At 38.7% G+C, this 4,056-nt stretch overlaps 1 non-coding gene across 1 annotated transcript; it reads left to right on the top strand.

Moving 5' to 3' along the window:
* The first annotated feature begins 339 nt into the window (after positions 1–339).
* Positions 340–443, top strand: LOC123238390. Its single transcript, XR_006505580.1, has one exon. It is a non-coding gene; the product is annotated as a U6 spliceosomal RNA (small nuclear RNA).
* The last annotated feature ends 3,613 nt before the right edge of the window (positions 444–4,056 follow it).

Here is a 4,056-nt window from a genome sequence, read left to right as displayed (position 1 = left end):
TGTGCAGGAGGATGATACACTGGGTAATGTTAGCTCATGCTCAGGGAGGTCCTTTTTCAGAATTTGGCTTGGTGATGAATTCTCCTGTTCCATCTCTCTTCCTGAGGTGGTGGAAGTTGGAGATTCTAGCCGTTTGCCTTGTCTAGCTCTTCTGTTTTGGAACCAGACCTAAGTGGGGAGAAGAAGTCTATTAATCTGAATTCAGTTTTAATTTTTCATTGTCAGAAAAGGGGATCAATTTTCATTTCTTTACACTATTTTGGCTCTAAACATGTCAAGAAACATGGCAAGACATTTCTCTTTTTGGCTGCTTTCTTAATCTGATGAAAAGAAAGCCTTGTGCTCTCTTTGGCAGCACATACACTGAAATTGGAAAGATACAGAGATTGACATGGTCCCTGCAAAAAGATAACAGGCAAATTCATGAGGCGCTCCATACTTTTTCAGAGCACTCATTTCTTCATGTAAGTTTATTTGGGTTTTTGGTTTTATGTCATTATTCTCTTACAAAAATGAACGATATGGATATGTGTTTGGCATGATGATACATGTATAACCCAGACTGAATTGCTTGCCAGCTCCAGGAGGGGAGAGGGAAGGCAAGAAAGGGAGGGAGACTATTTGGACTATATCTTTGTAAGACTTATGTAGAAATTTGTTCTTACATGTAATTGGTAAAAATAAAATGAATTTCTAATTAAAGAACAAAAAGAAAGCCTTAAGGAGATAGAGACCTAAAAGCAAAGCCCATCACCTCATTTCTCAAGTGTTATATCCTTACCCCACCCTGCTGGAACCATACTAGACTCTGCTGCTTTGGAAGAAACCCCATTTTCCAGACTTTTCTTACTCTTTGGAAATAAATCCTTTCTAAACCTCTCTCTCAAAGTTCTCCAGAAAAAAGAATCTCCCTCCCCTAGAAAGAAACCACTCTGGAAAGTTAAATGTTGCAAAAGCCCTGCTTGTATTCACTAAATAAGATGGGAAAATGCCTCTCCTGAAAGCTAAGAAGGGTAGAGAATATATCACAATGAGTTCTCAGGATATGAAACCTAAATGACAAATGGTAATACAGAAGATATCTAGATCTAGTACCTTTCAAAGCTAGGGCACTAAAAAGAGATCCTGTCATTATTTACAACTGAACAATTAAAAACATTTTTTTAAACCTTTTCTTCTATCTTTCTTAGAATTAATAGTATGTTTGCAAACAATACTATGTAAGGACTAGGCAAAGGGGTTTAAGTGACTTGCCCAGGGTCACAGAGAAAGGAAGTGTCTGAAGCCAGATTTGAACTTAGGACTTCCAGTCCCCAGGCATGATTTTCCGTCCATTGAATCACCCTAACTGCCCCAACTGGACTGTTTTTTGCATAAACAGGATGATTTCAATTAGGGAAAGGGCAACTGCAGATATGGGAAAAAATAGGTTCAAATATGACCTCAGATACTTCCCAGCTGTGTGACACTGGGCAAGTCCCTTGATCTCCCCCCACCTTGCCTATCCTTACCACTCGTCTGCCTTGGGGCCAATACACAGTATTGACTCCAAAACAGAAGGTAAGGGTTTAAAAAAAAAAGATATGGGAAAAAATCTTCACAGCAAATATGCAGTCTGTTAAAGGCATGATATTTAAGATTTGTTGTGTTTCAGCCATTGTGCCTGATTCTTCTTGACCCTATTTGGGATTTTCTTGGCAAAGATATTGGAGTGGTTTGCCATTTTCTTCTCCAGCTCATTTGACAGATGAGGAAACTGAGGCAAATGGGGTTAAGTGGTTTGCCTAGCTAGGATCACATACCTACATACCTAGAGTCTGAGGCCGGATTTGAACTCAGGTCATCCTGATTGCAGGAGTTCTATGTACTAGGCCACCTAGTTGCCCTTGATATTTAAGACACATCCAACACTATGTCAAGATTTCCCTTAAAATCAAAGATCTAAAATTCTAGAATAAATCCTAGTCTTAGGCAGGCAAGCTGTCTCAAAAAGATAGATAGTTTGTACAAGCCTTTGAGATGGGCTGAAGTGAAATCTATTATATGCCAAATTCTGTCTTACATTGAGAACCCAGCATAGAGGTATCAAGGAGAATTTCCATTGGCACAGTCTGGGGAAAATCAAGAGTCACAAGCACATGGGCGAAGATGAAAGACATTTACTATTTGCCCATTAGAAGAGCTCTAGGAAGACAGCCAGAAACATGAATATATGTTAACTCCATTTTAACTGGTTCTAATTTAGAAAATGTTTGAAAATTGACTAAACTTCCTATCTTTTGAAAACTACTAGGCATTTACCTCAAAGAGATAAAAAACAGGAAATGAGGAGATAGCTAGGTGAGCTCAGTGGATAGAGAAGTCAGGCTTAGAAATAGGAAATGTTATAAACATTTGTTAATTAAGTAAGCAATAAAAGATTATTGATGGGTTAGGTCTAGGTGTATGGGAGCTGACTTTGAGTGAGCAGGATTTCTTTAAGGCAGAGTAGAATCTTAAAAGGATGATGGGAAGAGCACTTTCCCAAGGAGCCTTGGGAAAGGCAGTTGGACCAAGAATCACTCTTTTGACTGTACTGAATAAGGAAGGTTGTTCAAGGAGCTTACTCTGTGAGTTGGAGAACATCTGGTGAAGCTATTTCTTGAAAACTAATGAGTTCAAATCTTGTTTCAGAGACTTCCTAGCTTTGTGACCCAGGGCAGGTCACTGAACCCCAGTTGCCTAGTTCTTATGGCTTTTCTACCTTGATACTGATACTTAATAGTGATTCTAAGATAGCAGGCAAAGATTTAAAAAAAAAGAAGAAATGATGACATAATCAATATGAATAGAGCAGTTTTTGTGGCAAAAAATCATCTCAGTGTAGGGGAAAGAATATTCCATGTGGAGTCAGATCACCTGGGTCCTCAGATGAATACATCAGGACTCTTGAGAAGTCAGAGAAAGCTCCAAAAGACATCAGAACTCAGATGGATACCATGATAAAAATTGAACTAAGAAGACTCATGGGAAAGTATGCTTCTCTTCTTTTGGTCGTGAGGTGGTGAGCTTATGCTCTCACACATCATCAATGCATTAATTTGTTTGGTTGATTGATTGTTCTTTGTTACTTTGGGAAATTGTATTTGTTGGGGACAGGAGGTAATATTGGGAAATGTCAGTGATTTTTTATTACTTAATAAAATATTAAATTAAAAAAAAAAGAGAGCTAAAGCATTACTCCATTCCACAGTGGGAAATGACAGGAGGACTTACACAGAAAGGAAAGGCAATGTAGGATAGTTTCATGCTCTCTAAAACAGAATTTTAAAGACACACACACACATACATACATACATATTACCCAGAGGCATGAGTTCTCAACTTGCCTGTATTCTACCTTCAGGAACATCGGTCATCTTGGAAAGTTCTTCTCTTTCTTCTATACCAGGGTAGCGGTTCTTTTGAAAGTAGTTGATCAAAATACTGAGCTGTGCTTTACTAAATACTGTTCGTTTTCTTCTTGTAGATGACTCAGAGCCACGATCTAAGAGAAAGGGAGGAAAAGATTTGAAGAGTTAATTTATAGAAACTGGAGCATTTCTTTCTCTTACTAGATCACATGTTGAATAAATGACTTTGAGCCTTCAACCAGCCTCTTTGTAGCAGTGGACACAACTGTGCCTTGTCTTTAATCCACTCTCCCTTGGTTTCCCTCCCAAGAAAATTTGGTTTCCTCCCTATCTTTAAGGACTGTTGATCTCCTTTGAGCATTTGTCAGTTGGGGAATGCTTTGTATTCTTAGACAATTCATTCAGCTTTCTTAGTATTTGAGAAACGAGGCCTTTGTCAGAGACGTTTATTTAAAAAAAAAAAAACAACCGTTCCCTAGTTTACTGACCCCTTGGTTCTTCTTTTAAAAAAACCAAACCCTTATCTTCTGTCTTAAGATTGGATACTAAGCATTGTTTCCCATGTAGAAGAGTGGTCAGGGCTAGGCAATGGGGGTTAAGTGACTTGCCCAGGCTAGGAAGTGGCTGACATTTGAAGCCAGGACCTGCCTTCTCTTGGCCTGGC

Source organism: Gracilinanus agilis, chromosome 2, assembly GCF_016433145.1.
Source record: "Gracilinanus agilis isolate LMUSP501 chromosome 2, AgileGrace, whole genome shotgun sequence".
Classification (NCBI taxonomy): domain Eukaryota; kingdom Metazoa; phylum Chordata; class Mammalia; order Didelphimorphia; family Didelphidae; genus Gracilinanus; species Gracilinanus agilis.
The sequence above is the reverse complement of the archived record's forward strand: the minus strand, read 5'-3'. Positions and strand labels throughout refer to the sequence as shown.